Raw genomic sequence first — 18,315 nt, forward strand, 5'->3', positions numbered from 1 at the left:
AATGAGTCAGATCACCATACAAATGGCAGAGTATTTTGTTAGTGACATTTAATAGTTACATCACTAGTGATTTTTTTCGTGTTAAAAGTAAGTCAGCAGTGCTCACAGAAAGTCAAAATGTAAAAATGCCTTTCTTCATCTAATTTCTAAATGTTCAACCTCTTTCTTGTTTTCAAATCATTCAATGACATTGTCAAGCCTATAAAAAGGAATTGGTAGAGATGGAGTATTAACTTACTTGACAAGGAATATGCTAACATTGATCTGAAAAGAAGATCCTGCAATCTCAATAGAAAAAACTCATTGACGATTATCATCATCTTCATCCTACAACTGTTAACATAGAAGATGTAAAAGTTCTTATGAGATTCTGAAGACTCCCAGTACTGGTTCTGAGATCTGATCCACTTTTCTTTGGGAAGGACAAGGGTGCATGGTTGGAAGTCTTGGGGAAGCCAGTGCTGACTGTGTTGGGTTCCTACACTTAATCACAAAGAAGCTTCTTGATCTCTGTAAATTCAGGCCCCAATTCATGTACTCTGAGGAGTTCTATGTTTCTAGGTTAAGAATTATTGTGAAAGTGAAAGTTACTCAGTTGTGTCTGACTCTTTACAACCCCATGGACAGTAGCTCCCAGACTCCTCTATATGGGATTCTCTAGGCAAGAATACTGGAGAAAGTTGCCATTTCTTTCTCCAGGGGATCTTCCCAACCCAGGGATTGAACCCAGGTCTCCTGCATTGCAGGCAGATTCCTTACTGCCTGAACCACCAGGGAAGCCCTTTAGGTGGGCTTAAAAGGAAGGGGGGGGTGGGAAATCAAATGGAACTGGGGTGGGCTATATAGGGTAGCCCTCTTAAGGCACAGAGGTTTGTGGTCGACCTAACTTGGCCTGTATTAAGCATCAGAGGAGCATTTATCCTTTTGAAACCCTTGCAGGCACTTTCAGCTTAGACCTTTTTTGATGGGCACAGATATTTGCTATGAAAACCTTAGCTAGTGATGCAGAATATCAAGGAGGCCACTTATAATTCTGAGCAGCATTCCTGTAGCAAAAACTTCAGAAGGGCAGCAATGGAGAAACAGAGAACAGACTTAAGGACCTGGGGAGAGGGGAGGAGAGGGTGAGGTGCATGGAGGGAGTAACGGGGAAACTTACATTATCATATGTAAAATAGATAGCCAAGGGGAATTCGCTGGATGTCTCAGGAAACTCAGGAGCCCCTGGTGGCTCAGATGGTAAAGAGTCTGCCTGCAGTGCAGGAGACCTGGGTTCAATCCCTGGGTCAGGAAGATCCCCTGGAGAAAGAAATGGCAACCCACTCCAGTATTCTTGCTTGGAGAATCCCACAAACAGAAGAGCGTGATGGGCTCCATCCATGGGGTGGCAAAGGGTCAGACACAACTGAGTGACTTCACTATCCCTTTCTCAGGAAACTCAAACAGGGACTCTGTATCAACCTAGAGCGGTGGGATGGGGAGGGAGATGAGAGGGAGGTTCAAGAGAGAGGGGATATATGTATACCTATGGCCGATTCAGGGAGAAGGCAATGGCAGCCCACTCCAGTACTCTTGCCTGGAAAATCCCAGGGATGGAGGAGCCTTGTAGGCTGCCATCTATGGGGTCGCACAGAGTCGGTCACGACTGACGCGACTTAGCAGCAGCAGCAGCATGGCTGATTGATGTGGAGATTTGATAGAAAACAACAAAATTCTATAAAGCAATTATCCTTCAATTAAAAATAAATTAATAAAAAAAAACTTCAGAAGCACCTTGTTTCTGATAGAGAATTGTGAAAGCTAATTATCAAGTGGGTGGTACAAGGCACAAGAGAACAAATAAATCGAAGTTGGTGCAGAAGGTCCCACTTGCTGGATCTCTCTTCTGAGAGGATAATGTCACACCCATTGAGCCCCACACCCGAAGCTTATGAGGAATATGATTGGCTGTGATACTGGCAAAAGGTGATCACCTGGGGGGATGCTGAGAAAGGTGACCGAGGGGAAACAAAGGGCAAACTATAACTTCTAGGAAGGTCTACAGTGCTGACCTGTTAGAGACTCTATTGCTTGTCCTCACAGTGTCAATGGACACCATCAGAATTCAAAGTCCTTGAGATTACTGACGTTTTCAGTGAAGTGACTAGCACCACAGACCAGGTGCTGGTACCCAGAACTAGCACCTGGTCTGTGGTCGGTAATCAATAATACTTGTTAATAATTATAAAACATTGAAAGATTTGGCAAATCAGACTGGCCTATGAATTTATGCTGTTATTTCTAGGGTTCCAGGAGGCCACAGCTACTAGTGAGGAGTAGCAGGAGTTTGTGAAGAACAGTGCATAGGAGCAGTTCATCCAGATGCCACCGATAGGGGTGCATTGTCTGAAAAGGATTTTAAGACAATAATAAAGCTGATTAAATGTTGGTCTGTGTTCTATCATCACTATAAGCCAGCAATCCTAAACAATATGAATGACAAAATATTCCTTTACCAAAAATATTTTTGTTGGCCTAAGGTCTAAGCAATGGCTGAACTTACTGTTGAGTTTTAATAATATATATGTAAGCTTGAAAGCAACATATTTTTATTGCTTTTCCTTTAATAATCATTTTATTCTGCAAAGAAAGTAACTCTGAGAATTCCAAAACCATATCAGCTCACATTTCTCCAACCACTCTGGTACTATGCAGTCTTGCATTTAAACAAAAAGTTTTGAATGAACAATGATTAATTATTACACCATGGTCAAAAAGACAAAAAAAAAAAAAGAACTTGAATGACTTCAATTCTTTACTTTACGTGGCCATATAGCCTTTTGTTCTTTTAAACAATTTTACTGAAGTATAATTTATGCGTAGTAAATGTACTCAAAGTTCAATGAGTCTTGACAAATGAATACAGTCATGAAACCACCACCACAATCATGATATAGGATAGTCCATTACCCTAAAGGTTTCCTTGTGTACTTCCATAAACAATCTCCTCCCTCAAAGTCTGGCCCATGATAATCACTGACCTGCTTTCTATCACCATAGTTTTGCCTTTTCTAGAATTCTCATAATTAGAATCAGGGTAGACAGTTTTTTGTATCCAACTTCTCTCACTTAGCATGATGCTCTTGAGGTTCACTGTGTTGCCTGTGTAGCATTCCATTATATGATACACCACAATTGCTTGTCCATTCACTAGTTGATGAACATCTGGATTGTTTCTAGCTTTGGACCGTTACAAATAAAGCTGCTATAAACGGTTTAGTGTAAACTTTCATGTGAACATAAGTTTTTATTTCTCCTGTTATTCAGTTGCCTGGTCATCTACAACTCTTTTCTACCCCCGTGGACTGCAGCATGTCAGGCCTCCCTGTCCCTCACCATCTCCCAGAGTTTGCCTAAGTTCATTCCACTGCATAGGTGATGCCATCCAGCCATTTCATCCTCTGATGCCCTCTTCTCCTTCTGCCCTCAATCTTTTCCAGCATCAGGGACTTTTCCAGTGAGTTGACTGTTCATATCAGGTGACCAAAATACTGGAGCTCCAGCTTCAGCATCAGTCCTTCCAGTGAATATTTATTTATTTCTTTTGAGTAGATACTTAAAAATATGGCTACTGGGTCATACTTAGGTTTCACTTTATAAGATAGTACCACAGTGTTTTCCAAAGTGGTGACACCATTTTGCCTTCCCTCTAGCACGGTATGAGCTCTAGCTGCTCTATACCCTTGCAGTGTCAGACATTTTAACTTCTGTATTTTAGTGACTGTTGCTGCTGGGCAGAAGAGAACTTGGACAAGTGGAAGATGTTGTCACTGTCAGTTACAGTCACAATCTTACTGGAAACCATGGCAAATTTCAGGGAAAGAAGTCATGATAAACATGAGGGTGGTGATGTCAACAGTCATGAAGATTTAATAGGAGAAATTTCAAAGTTTAAGAGTCAATTCTGATGAGGCAACTCTTCAGGTTATTTTTAGAGAAGGAAGGGTTTGAAGGGGATGAGGAAGAAGTAACCCCTGCAGAAAAGACCACCCTGGGCAAAACTATGATGCGGTTCAGTGTATCCTCAGTATGTTTTCATTTTCCTTATTTGCACTGATCTTCAGGTTCAGCAACCAGCATCACCCCCACCACCACAACTGCCCAAATCTTTAAGGACTGTATTAGTTACCTATTCCTGCAGAAAACATACTCCAAAAGTTAGTGACTTAAAACAATAATATTTACTATCTCACAATTTCCACAGTCAGGAACCTAGGAATGGCTTAGCTGGGGCTTCTGGCTCAGTGTCTCTAACAGATTGCAGTCAGGGTGCCAGCTGAGGCTGTGGTCTCATCTGAAGATTCAACTGGAAAAGTATCTACTTCCAAGCTCATGCTTGGAAGAACAGCTTCCTCGGTGCTGCTGGACTCAGAGCTTCCATTACTTGTTGGAAGTTTTCTGGAGGCCACCTTCAGTTTTCTGCTACTTAAGCCCCTCAATAGGGTAGAAATATCGGTACAGCTCAAGAAGTCACAAATGGCAACTCATTTCATCAGAATCAGAAAACGAAAGAGAGCAAGAAAGAATGGTGTGTAAGATGGAAGTCAGTCATTTATAACCTGATCTTGGAAGTGACATGCCAACATCTTTGCTATGTTCTACTACTTCCAAATAAGTAACCAGGTCTGGGCCACACACAAGAGTAGGGGATTACCCAAGGGCATGTATACCAGAACTGGGCTGGGTGTGTGGGGGGGAATCACTGGGAACCATTTAAGAAGTTATCTACCAAAGCCAAAACTAGGGTAAGCTGAGTAAGGTGCCTGGGGTCCAAAATGGAAATAAACACTCATTTTTGCATGATTCCAAGTGTGAACCTCCTGCAGTCCCTTCCCAGACACCTCACTGCTGCACTTTAGTCTTGGCTCCGCTGTCTCCCACACACACCCTCTACGATGAGTCTGGTCACCCAGTCAGGGCCCTTTTGCAGAGACATCCAGTCTGAGCCTGTCTTCTCAGATGACTGTCCCACGCTGTAGACAATCTTCAGCTTCCTGTCTGCTGCCCACAAGCCTATAGACTCCAGACCAGTTGATCCCAGAAGACTGATGGTATTGACCCTTGATTACATCACCACCAACTAGTCAGAACAAGGTCTACGCCACAACTCCCCTTCCTCACCCTGTCTTTAAAAACCTTTCTCTGAAAACCATCAGGGAGTTCAGGTCTTTTGAACACTAGCTGCCTGGACTCCTCACTTGAAATCCTGTAATAGATGATGCACCTTCCTTCACTGCAACCTGGTGTCAATAAATTGAATTTACTGTACATGGGCAAGTGGACCTAAGTCTGGTTCAGTGACAAAACTCAACTGTTTTGTGTTCAAATCCTCTAACATGCTGTTGAGGATAAAGGAATTTCAGATAAGCCTAAGAGATTCAATAATTAATACTAGTTCATACATAATCTATACATTTGGAGTATTAATCAAAATACAATCCACATACCAGACTCACTGAGGATGCTTAAGGTCAAATTCCTGGGTCCTAATAGGTTGTTGCTGAACCACGAAAGACACTGGGATTCTTGGCCTCTGGAGAAGAATTCAATCTGGGGCCAGAGATGAGGCCTGATCACTCAGAGCTTTTGTGTAACAAAGTTTTATTAAACTATAAAAGAGATAGAGAAAGCTTCTGACATAGACATCAGAGGGGGGGCAGAAAGAGTGCCCCCTTCGCTAGTGTTAGCAAGGGAGTCATATACTTTTTAATTAGTTATTACAATGAATCAAAGGAATGTCAGGAGGTTGTAAAGATCTTACTAGACCCACTCCCATAATTTACATTTTAAGATAACAGGATTAGCCAGAAGGTTTTCAGAAAGGAGAAACTGTCCTCAGGCAGGATACATTGTTGTTACATAATCCTTAGTACAGAGTTTAAACTGAGTTGTTTGTTGTGTAATCATCAGTTCAAGGCTTAAAAATAAAAATGTTTTATGCAACTAAGACTAAAGAATGTAGAGGAAAATACAATGTTTGTCCTTTCCTCCTCCTTGAAAATTCCACACCCCTCTCTCCTTGGGGACCCCAGGACTTCTTATCAACCTGCCGAGGAATCAGCCCTCTCAGTCCCATCCTAGACCCAGTGAATCAGAATCCGAACAGCGTCCCAGGGTGATACTTGTGATTGCCAATATAGGGACTTCCCTGGTGGTCAAGTGGCTAAGATCAAACAGAGTTCAATCCCGGTCAGGGAACTAGATTCCACATGCTGCAATTAAGAGTTCAAACACCACAAAAAGATCCTGCATGCCAGAACTAAGACTCAGGCAGCCAAATAAATAAATAAATATCTTTAAAATATATATATATAACTGCCCCTTGCACTTGCTGAATGGGCTCACTCAGTCGTGCCCAACTCTTTTGCAACCCCATGGCCTGCAGTCCACCAGGCTCCTCTGTCCACAGGATTTTCCAAGCAAGAATACTGGAGTCAGTTGCCATTTCCTACTCGAGGGGATTTTCCCAACCCAATGCAGGGATCAAACCTGCGTCTCCTGCGTCTCCTGCATTGACAGGCGGGTTCTTAACCACAAGTGCCACCTGGGTGCTTTAACCTTAATAAACTGAATTTTTGTTTGTCAAATTCAGCAAAAATTTAGGGGCAAGGCTCCATGATGAGAGAGGTTTTCGGGGAAGGGAAAGCATCTCCTTAGGAATCTTCAGTAACTCATGTAAAATAAACTGCTTATTATTCTTACTCAGAGTCAGGTCAAATCAATGATATGTTATAATGGGTACTTGCATCAACTTAGATGATTTATTCTTACTAGACTTGGCATTATTATATATGCATTACAATTCCAACAAAATGAATCCTGACTTGGTTTTCTCTCCCATTTCCTATTTGTGACAAAGGCTATGGGAACCTGTCAAAGAGTCTTATACCTTCTCAATTAAAATGAGTTGCTAATTACATCAATGCTGTAGAAGAAACCATTATACCAGCCTTCAGACCCTTACAGTCCATTGCCTGAAGTGTAATCAATTCCTATGTTAGAAATCAATCCTTTGTTTGCCTCCAGAGAACTGTCCTTCATTTTTTCCCTCATTAGAGTTTTCATACTGTGCAGGTTACACGATGGATTCCATCAGGTCAGAAGTAGGGGAAACCCCTGCTGCTTTGAAAATCACAGGTGTCAGAGGCAATTCCCCAACTGTAACCAAGCCAAACACTGAGATGTGATGTGGTGTGAGCTCCCAAGCATCCTCCTGGCTCACGGAGCAGCACAGACCCAGGGGGAAATGTGTACCTGTCTATAAACAGAAGGGTCTAGAGAAAGAAATGTCCTAATTTAAAAATAATCAAATGAGTCCAGAAGAATGATCAAATTGACCTGACAAGGTATTATAGACAGTCAGTGATGTTTGGGAAGCCCAGTTTTGTATAAGGAAAACAAAAAACAAAAAAATACACCACTGTAAGTATATTCCTTATTTAAATTCAATCAGATATTATAGCATGTGTTGCAGTATGTAAATAAGGAAAGATCAGAGAGTAAAGCTCCATAAGTCAGGGGGTCTCTTTGAAGCACATCTAAGACTGGGTCGGGCCAGGGGGAGTGAAGCCGGGGAGGCCAGATTGTGGGTAGAAGTCAGGGGCTAGGTGTGAAATGAGGCTTCACTTCCTAACTGAGTAGCCTAAGAGCTGAAAAAGCTGAGAAGTACATCAAATGGGTTATGACCAAAATGATGGAAGGATTACGAAGCCAGATAAGAAGTTAATTAATACCAAAAGAATTTATGCATGATCTACGTAGGGCTTCCCTGGTGGCTCAGCGGTAAGGAATCTGCCTGCCACTGCAGGAGATGCGAGGTTTGACCCCTGGGTCAGGGAAGATACTCTGGAGAAGGAAATGGCAAGCCACTCCACTATTCTTGCCTGGGAAATCCCACGGAAAGAGAAGCCGGGCGGGCTACAGTCCATGGGGTCACAGTGTCAGATGTGACTTAGTGACTGAGGACGCACACACACACATAATCTATGGAAGTTAAGTGACTTTTCATTTCGGGAGAGAAAGTCAGGTGTTACCATTCAAGCTGTCAGGCACTTTTCCAAAAGAAGGAAAAGGGTATTCCAATTCAGCTTCCAGTTCCAACGTGTGGGATTTCCCCCCAAACCAAGCAATTCTCAGACGCCAGCTGGAATTTGTCCCACACATTCAGCTCTGATGCTTCCTACCTGGAGTTAGCATCAGGTTCCACAGGTTGAGGACTCAGTCCTACAAGACTGTCCATGCTTCGGATGCCAGTTCCAAGGCATCTAGGTTGTTAGCTGCTCATCTGACCAACCTGCTATAAATCAGAGGTTCTAATGAACCCCCTCTCTGGGCTCCATTAATTTGCTAAAGCAGCTCACAGCAATCAGGAAAGTGTTTACATAGCTAGATTACTGGTTTATTACAAAGAGATACAGTCCAGGAAGAGCTACACAGAAGAGATGCACAGAGCCCGGCATCCAGGACGGGGCTCAGAGCTCCCATGTCCTCTCCAGGTGCCTCTGTTCCTGCCTCTCCACCTGCTCGCCAACTGGAGGCTCTCTGAATCCGGTCCTTTGAGGTTTTCATAGGAATTTCATTAAGTAGGCATAATAGATTAAATCATGGGCCACTGGTGACTGAATTCAATCCCCAGACACTCTCCCTTCCCTTCCTGGAGGACAGGCGGGTGGAACTGAAAGCTCAATCCTCTAAACACAAGGTTGGCTCCAAAGGTTCCTTGGGTACTTCCCAAAAATCATCTCTTTAACATAATCAAAGATACCTTTACTGCTCTCATCACAGGAAATTCCAAGGGCATTAGGAACTCTGCCAGAAATAGGATGAGGACCAAATGTACATTTCTTATTATAAATCACATTACAGGCATACATGAGCAAAGAAAGTCATTTTAGAATTGAACATAATTCTTAAGATAACCTACATAATTGGAACATTAAGAAAAAACCTTACCTATTATTTCAAAATTAAAATATTATGATTAATATCTCACAATGAGATGGGCTACATAAAGCAGTTCTTACATGCTATTTAGTCATTCACTTATTTGCAGTGCCTGAGAGCGAGTGGGAATAACATCTATTAACAATTATATTTATAAGCAATTAGGTGTGGATGAAGTACACATATACACAAGTAGTGAGGAATAAGTCCAGGAAGAAATTACAGCCCAGTCGTAGATAAATTTTAATTAGCAGACAATAGGGAATCAGCGGAGTTGTTTTTAGAAGGACACCTGTTGCATTCTGCATGTGTGCTCACTTGCTCAGTCGTGTCCGACTCTTTGGGACCCCGTGGACTGTAGCCCACCAGGCTCCTCTGTCCATGGGATTTTCCAGGCAAGAGTACTGGAGTGGGTTGCCATTTCCTCCTCCAGGGGATCTCCCCCACCCAGGGATCAAACCTGTGTCTCCTGAGGGTTCTGCATCGGCAGGTGGATTCTTTACCGCTGAGCCGCCTGGGAAGCCCGAGCAAGTGTTAGGATGACCAATGCTCCATACTGAGTAGGATGAGGAAGGAACCAGAGCAACAATTCAGGAGTCTGTCCCAATATTCCAGGAGCAGAAATGAGGAGGGCTACGCTCGGGAATGAAACACAGGGAAAGAAAACAAAAGACGTGGTGACAAAAGAATCGGTGACTTGGCCGGGTGTGACAGAAGAGACTGGGGGCATCACAGGGGAAATCCAAGTGTCCCCCGAGGGCAACTGGCCCTCTGAGGAAGAGCTGATTTGAGGGACGGTGAAATATTATCTGGCTGTGGGCAAGTTTGAGGTCCCTGCATTTCCGGAACACTGGCAGGGAGTGAGAGGTCAGCTCTGGGGGCGGTGAAGAGGACAGAAGAGGAGAAAGGCCCAGGGATGGAGGGCAGAGGTGCAAGCAGAGAGCCAGGGCCAGACCCTGCCAGTGGGACAGGCAGGCGTGAGCATCGTCTGCCCTAGGGGACGGCGCGGCTGGAAAAGGGTCCTCCAGAAAGAGATCCAGAGAAGAGGGAGACTGGACAAGGAAGAGGGGATGCCTGCAAGGGGAAGATGAAACTAAGACAGAGCCAGTGGGGCGGCCAGGTAGGAGCCCGTGGTGACCCTTCCCAAGGCAGTGTCATTTGGGCACCACGGGGGCAGCCGGGCTGGCATTTGAAAAGTACAAAGAGCTGCAGAATGAATTCAGATTTTTAAGCACTGTCCAAAAAATGCTTGGTCAGCATCCATTCAAGTTTCTGCACTTTTTCATTCTACTCAGCCCTCCTAGAAATTCCTATTTGAATCCCATTTTCTCCATTCACTTACATAGAGTATTTCCCTTCCACCACAATGGAAAGCATTTTCAAAAGCTGATACCAGCTGAATGTGTTAATGGAGTCTCATGATGAAATTCTATCAGGCAGAGCACAATGTTATTGCAATATATTTTATGACTCTATTAGTACATGTTATAAAATATATACTTATGAACAATTACTACCACAATTTGATATACCCAATCCGTTGATGTAGGAATTTGGAGCAACAGTGTCATTTTTAGTGAAGAAATTGAGATGAATAAAAAGGTGAAATTCAAGATTCTATAGCATGTGTGAAATGAAATGATCCATTTTAAAGACTAGATATAACTATGCTACCATAGATATACTTCCATTTAGGACAAACTATTCCACTTATAACTGTTAGGAATACATTAAAACTAGAGAATTAAAGTCAGACAAAAATCTCTTAACAAAATGTCAACTGTTTCATCCACAAAGAACAGCAGGAAGCTTTTTTTAAGCCTCTTCTTTTTTGACTAATGGTTTAAAACCCATGCTAATTTTCAATAAATGCAAAGGATGATTGCAGTCAGCAGTTTAAAAACGAGAAAATGAATGATTTAGGAGGCAGTCTGTATTAAAAAACATCCAGTCCCTGTTGAAATTATCAGAGCCAACACAGATATGGGCGGGGGAGGGAAAGAAAAGGACAATAAAAGTTGGTGCAGAACAGACATACTGGGAAAATTTTATAGGGAGAAAAAGATAAATCAATTAAAGCAGGAACCACGCTGCTTATTGTGATAAATCATATTAATAGAAATCTTCCAAACAAGATATTCAATTGAAGGAAATTTTATTTATTTATATAAATAAATCAGGGTTTTAATTGACTGCCTTCGCTTTTGGATGCAAAAAGACAATGTTGCACATTCATGGCTGGGTCTGTATCACCGCAAACACACGCTTTGGCAGGGAGCCCCACATGCAGCCTTGTTTATGAACATGCCCACAGCAGGTTCCGAAGAATACAACGTTTCCAAAGAGGAGGGAAGCATGGAAATCAGAGCTTTGCTCAGAATGACATTCTAATTACTCTCAATTAACATAAAGAGGGTGCAGCTTTATAAAGACTAATGAAGGCAGCTCCATATTTTCTTGAGTGCCAGGGAGGGAGCTGGTCCTAAGGAAGGCACTAAAGATTGTGGATGGAATAAAATGCTTCTGCTTAGGTTGTCTTTGCTGTTTACCTTCTGGGTTTGTGGCCCCCACTCTCTGACTATGGGCTGTGACCAAGCCCAAGGTGACCTTCTCTACAGGTGTGGGGATGGCAACTTCTGCTTGTGTGAGCGCTCAGTGAGGGCACCTTCTGAGCCACTCTACCTGTGCAGGACTCAGCCCAGCATGAGAACAAAGGGAAGGATCCGACCACGCTGCCGAGGAGCCCACCTGCAAGTCCTTTCTCTGCCTCAGCACAGTGATGGTGGCTGCACAGACAGGTTTGCTTCTGATCAGAGCTAGGTATCATATGATCTTGCAAACATAATTAAGAAACAGACTTCTTAATCAGAAGTCTGTTTTACCTTTTCTCTCCATGTTTGTTTTTAGTCAAGGTACGTATGTTAGCTGCTCAGTCGTGTCCGGCTCTTTGTGATCCCATGGACTATAGCCCGCCATTCTCCTCTGTCCATGGAATTCTCCAGGCAGGAATACTGGAGTGGGTAGCCATCCCCTTCGCCAAGAGAATTTTCCTGACTCAGGGATCAAACCCAGGTCTCCTGCACTGCAGTCGGATTCTTCACCATCTGAGCCATATCAAGAACACAACTAAGGAGTCTGATTGTCTGGGCTGAATTCTAGTTACAGCTCTTACCAGCTGTGTGACCACAGGTGAAGGATTGCACCTCTGTGCCTCAGTCTTCTCTGTAAAATGGTGAGAGTAACAGCCCCTACTTTGTAGAGCTTTGGACCAATTAGCACTAAATCCTCGACATTATATGCATTTATTCATGTTAGTTAACTAATTACCTTGGTTTTAAAAGTATAATAATTCTGGCAACAGGACAACTAATACTCAATATTTTTAATTGTTTGCCATTTACTTGGCACCTTTATATGTATCACACTTTAAAAGGTGAAGTGAAAGTGAAAGTGTTAGTTGCTCAGTCCTGTTTGACTATTTGCGACCCCAGGGACTGTAGTCCACCAGGCTCCTCTGTCCATGGGATTCTCCAGGCAAGAATACTGGAGTGGGCTGCCATTCCCTTCTCCAAAGGATCTTCCCAACCCAGCGATTGAACCCAGGTCTCCTACGTTGCCAGCAGATTCTTTACCACTGAGCTACCATGGAAGCCCCAATTAAAAGGTAAGTTTGGTTAAATGAGTTAATTGTTTGTAAAAAATCGATTTCAGAGAAAGCTTATAATGGCTGTCACTAGGCAAACTCTCATCATCTCCTCTTTCAAATACTGTTATGTTTTAGAAAATACATTACAAAGGAAGAGTAACAGGGGTGACTGGAGAAATAGGGTGTGGGGAACCTCCACACTGGAAAAACCTCAACTGTCCTTCAACTAGAGAACAGATAATGGGAGTTCATTCAGACTGTAGAATATTACACAGCAGTGAAAATGAATGAAATCCAGCACACAAAACTATAGTGTATTATAAAAACATAACACTGGGTCAAAGAAATCAGACACAAAAAATACATATGATATGACATAGATATGACATGATTTCATTTATAAAAATTTTCAAAAGTTAGTATTTAGGGTTGCATGATGACTACCCTACAAGTGAAGGACAGGACCTGTTCTCTTGGGCTCAGCCTATTGATAGTAATGCTTTTGGCTAGAGCTGCCTGAGTACTTGCCTGGGTCTTACAACTTGTGGGAATCCCCAGCGACATTTCCCAATCAGAACCAATACAGCAACTGGAACAGTCTTTGTGGTTCTTATTATGATTGCAAAACATACCTCAACAACAACAAAAAACTCAGGGAACTTTGAAGAACAAGATTTATTACTCACAGTTCCTAAAGGGTATACAGCATGCCCAAGGGCCACATGGAGAGATTATGGGGGCTGAGAGACAGGAAGGAGTGAGGACCTGGAGCTCTGCCTTTACTGGGAGCCAAGGGATGGGCACTTACTCTTTTTTTTTTTCTCTTTATGTATGTGTGCCCAATCATCAATGCATCTTTTTAACATTTCTTTACTGAATTTGTTACCACATTGCTTCTGTTATTTATGTTTTGATTTTCTGGCTATGAGGCTTGTGGGATCTTATCTCCCTGACCAAATATCGAATCCTCACCCCTGTATTGGAAGGCGAAGTCTTAACTAGTGGACCACCAGGGAGTCCCATCTCTGGTTCACTCTTTATCAGCAAATTCAAAGCATAGGAGGGACAATTAGGACACAGGATAAAAAAGGTGGAGTGATTCAAGTGGTCAATTATCTAGGTTACCCAGAGCCTTCTAAAAGAGAACTTCATGAGTAGGGAGGCCTGGTTCTGCATCTAGTTGTGTAGCTGGCAACATGTTTATTCAAGATGGGAGTCTTTGAGATGGATGCTTTGGCGATCAGAAGCTCAATGTCAGGCACTGAGACTCTGTGACTACCACAGGATGAAAGAGTTGTTGACGGGAAGGGGCATGTGGGTATGTAAAGGTTGTTTCTGGAATTTTGTCAATATCTTATTTCTTGGTGTGTGTGGTGGCTACTGCGTTTAAGTATTTGCTCATAACAATGTGTAATACTATGTATTTATATTTTGAAATTTTTTCTATGTACCACAGTTTACCAAAGATGGCCACAAAATCCAGATGTAAGTTTGGAATTTTTTAATAAATGGAAATAAAAACTTTATGAGAAAAGACCTTAGGAACCTAAGCTGGATGTGAGTGAAGTAAATCTCTTTGTTACATGCATACGCGCCACTCTTAGCATCATTTTCTGTATGTACTTCTCTAAATCTTTTGTTCCCTTCACCAATTCAATTCCCAGCATCTCCAATCATAAAAGATTGAAGGATAAGTATAAATAATCCAGCCTACTGCAGCGCCTAAGGATATTCTCACAGCATGCATAAGGGATCTGATTCTTAGATGTAGTGAAAGAAAATTCATATTTCACGGCAAGATGAGAAAAACTTAAACATAAAATTGTTTTTTGCCTGTTTGGGCCTCCTCCCTCCCCTTTGTGTGTGTTGCGTATTTACATTAACCAGACCACCTCAGAAGATAACTTTCCTTCTTAATCTCATCAAGGGTCACAACTCCTTAGGAGATAAGCTTCCTTCTTAATCCTGTAAGGGGCTGTGATGACCCCCGACTCACTGCTCCCTTTGATCTGGATTGTGTAAACCATCAATAACATGTCACTTAATGTACAGCCCTCTGTCTCAAAAACTCATAAACCTATAAGGGAGAAGAGTCTGAAAAAGAACAGATAGATAGATGTATAACTGAGTCACTCTGCTATATACCTGAGACTAACACAACTTGGTAAATCAACTACACTTCACTAAAAACAAAACGAGGGAGGCGGGACAGAGATTCAAGAGGGAGGGGATATAGGTATACTTATGGCTGATTCATGTTGATATTTGGCAGAAAACAACACAACACTGTACAGCAATTATCCTTCAATTAAAAATAAGCTTTAAAAAAGAAATACTTAGAGATAAGTGGAAAAAACAACAACAACAACAAAATGTACAACTGTGCTCTGACCTCTAACAGGTACAACAATTCTCAGAGCTGTCTGAGAAGCTATTCATATGCTATAATCCTCAATTTGGTTGGAATAAAATTTTCCATTTAATTCTTAGATGAACTGATTAATTTTTTCATGGACAGATAAAAAGAATAAAATCTGGATTTCAAGATGAAATGTACTCTTGAGAGATGCTCTTTTTTGAGAAGAAAACTGACAAATGCAAGTTCTGATTTGGACAATCTGCTCCTCTCCTGTTTCAGATTCTAAGTATACTTAGCTCACCTTTTTACAGAGACAGGAATAAATCCTGAATAACCCCTCAAGGGTTCGGGGCCAGTTCATTCTGCTGATCTGTCTGTAACATTTTGAACAAGAAAAGCTTTTTCTGGCCTAAACTGAGTGGCACTGAAAACACCTGCGCTATAATGTTGACCTAATTCAGAAATCTTAAATGCATACATCTAGAAGAATGACGTTAATAAAGTCCACAGAACAAGAGAAGAAAACTGTCACTTTAAACACACGGTCAGTAAGGTCATTGTTTACTTGATCAGCCTACTCTAGGAAGCAGAATGACATATAAGTTCTACCTGGTGCAGAATTTCTCTGTCACAGCCCTTGGAAGAGTTACTGATCTAGGGACTTTATGAAGATGACAGATGAGCTGAGGATGACTGACCCGTATAAAACTGCTCTGGTACAGTTTTGCTTTCACATGACCCTTCCAAGAGCCAAAGAAGAAACAGCTTAGTGAAAGTCATTTTATTTGTTACGGGGATATACTTGAAGAAACTGCTCACCACATAACATGGGAAACTCAAATTTCAGTACCAAAACCAATTGGTTTCCCCTAAATACTTAATAAATTCTATAGACTCAAGTCACTACCTCATTCTTTGTATGGAGCCTAAGGAATTTCAATGCAAATCTTGAAGTCCACTGTTTATGTAGGCAGTCTTTGGTTTGATTTTATATCTCAGATTCACATTTTTAATTTCCCTTGATTTCTGTATTTGCTTGTTTTGGTCTTGTAACCTAGGATGTAACAGAGGGTAAAAGTGAAAGTGTTAGTCACTCAGCTGTGTCTGACTCTTTTGTGACCCCATGGACAGTAGTGTGCCAGGCTCTTCTGTCCATGGGATTCTCCAGGCAAGAATACTGGCGTGGGGAGCCATTCCCTTCTCCAGGGGGTCTTCCTGACTCATGGATTGAACCTGGGTCTTCTGCATTGCAGGCAGATTCTTTACCATCAGAGTCACCAGGGAAGCCCCCACAGAGTGTAAATATTTCCCCAACTGCAGCATCTTAAGCAAATAGGTCTGTAGTTCTAGTCCAGATTCTCTCCCAAGCAGCAAACATAAACAGACATAAACATCCATCTACATTGTGGACTTCACATGGATTTTCTGTGAGTCAAATGCATATCCAGTTCCCCAAACCTAATTCTTCTATATTCCATAATCTGTTTTGATAAGTGCCCCATGTACTTGGCCACCCAAGTCAGAATCCTGAGTACCATACTGGATTCTTCTTTCTTCCTATACAATTTGCTTCCAGTTGACCTCCAATTCTTATTATCTTGACTTCCAAAGATCTCTTGAGTCTATTCCTTTCTTTCTTTCCCCACACTGGTAACTAATTCAGGCCCTCCATCTCCCTTGCCTAAACATATGATAATCCTTAACAGCTTCCCAGCTCTCTCCTCTAACTCCCCTCCAGTCAACAGCACACACTCCTGCAGGAGGGATCTCTTTCAACACTCAAATCTGATTATGTCCCTGCCTGGTGCCATTTCTTCCCTCAATGGCTCCCTTGTTGAGATAAAACAAAATCCTTTAGAATGACTTGTAAATGGCCTTTTATCATCTGAACTTTTAAGCCATGACCTCTCTGCTCCTTAAGCACTTGTGTGTTCCAAACATGTCAAACTCTCTTATTTTGTATTTCTATGCACTTGGCTTCCTCAGTGGCTCAGCGGTTAAAAACTCTGTCTGCAATGCAGGAGATGCAGCAGGAGCTACAGATTCAATCCCTGGGTCGGGAAGATCCCCTGGGGAAGAAAATGGCAACCCACTCCAGTATTCTTGCCTGGGAAATCCCATGGACAGAGGACTGCCTGGCGGCCTACAGTCCATGGGGTCACAAAGAGTCAGGCATGACTTAGCAACTAAACCCATTTCTATGCACACTGTTTCCTTAAATTCCCTTCCCTTAAATATCCTTCCCTCATTGCTGAGCCAGGGATTCTTCTGTTCATCCTCAGGTCCCAGCATAAGCCTTGCTTTTGAGAAATCTTTCCTTGGAATTCTTTTCTGTGTGTTCCTACAGAATCTGTTAAATATATTTATTATCATGCTGCTTGGAAATTACTTCCTTATATATAATCTCTCCTCAAGACAATGACTTCCCTATATGTTCAATCACTATGGCTCACTTTCCTTTGTATCCCAGAACCTAGCATAGAACATACTCAGTTAACTAAATTTATTCGTGAAAAGTGAAAGTATTAAGTTGCTCAGTCAGGTGGACTCGTGGACTCTTTGTAACCCCATGGACAGTAGCCCGCCAGGCTCCTCTGTAGGCAAGGATACTGGAGTGGGTTGCCATTCCCTTCTCCAGGGCGTCTTCCTAACCCAGGGATCAAACCTGGGTGTCCTGCATTGCAGGCAAATTGTTCACTATCTGAGCCACCAGGGGAGACTCTTTATCAGAGAAAGGTAGATAGAATTGCTATGATTAATGACATCAGATGCTAACTTCAGAAGACTGTACTTTTAAAACCACAGACTAGAGCAGGGATCAGTAAACTATGGCCAAGGTCAAATCTGACCCGTAGCCTGTTTTAAAAAACAATGTTTCATTGAGAAACAATGACACCTGTTTGTTTACATACTGTTTAGGCTGCTTTCATGCTCCAACATCAGAGTTGAGTAGGTTGGCAGAGACTGTATGACCTTCAAAGGCTAAAATATTTACTATCTGTCCCTGTACAGAATATGTTTGCTCATCTCTGAACTAGAGACACACTTACGGGCCAGATTCGGGGACCCTGGAGTGTGTCCTGCTGTACTTCAATGCCAATAATACTCCACATACAACTTTCCTTTCCTATTCCAACATACCTGGCTTCTATAATCTGAATTCAGATTATCCCTTGAATTCTGCATAACCTATCCAAGCTCACTTATTGAAGACCTTCTGCCTGTCTGACTATGGTATCTAACTAAGAGTGCAGAGACTGACTGTTCCTCAGTTTGCAGTTCTCTCTTCTCCCTGTTAGTATGCTACTATTATGCCCCTAATTAGTTA

Source organism: Odocoileus virginianus, chromosome 8 (genome assembly GCF_023699985.2).
Source record: "Odocoileus virginianus isolate 20LAN1187 ecotype Illinois chromosome 8, Ovbor_1.2, whole genome shotgun sequence".
Taxonomy (NCBI): Eukaryota; Metazoa; Chordata; class Mammalia; order Artiodactyla; family Cervidae; genus Odocoileus; species Odocoileus virginianus.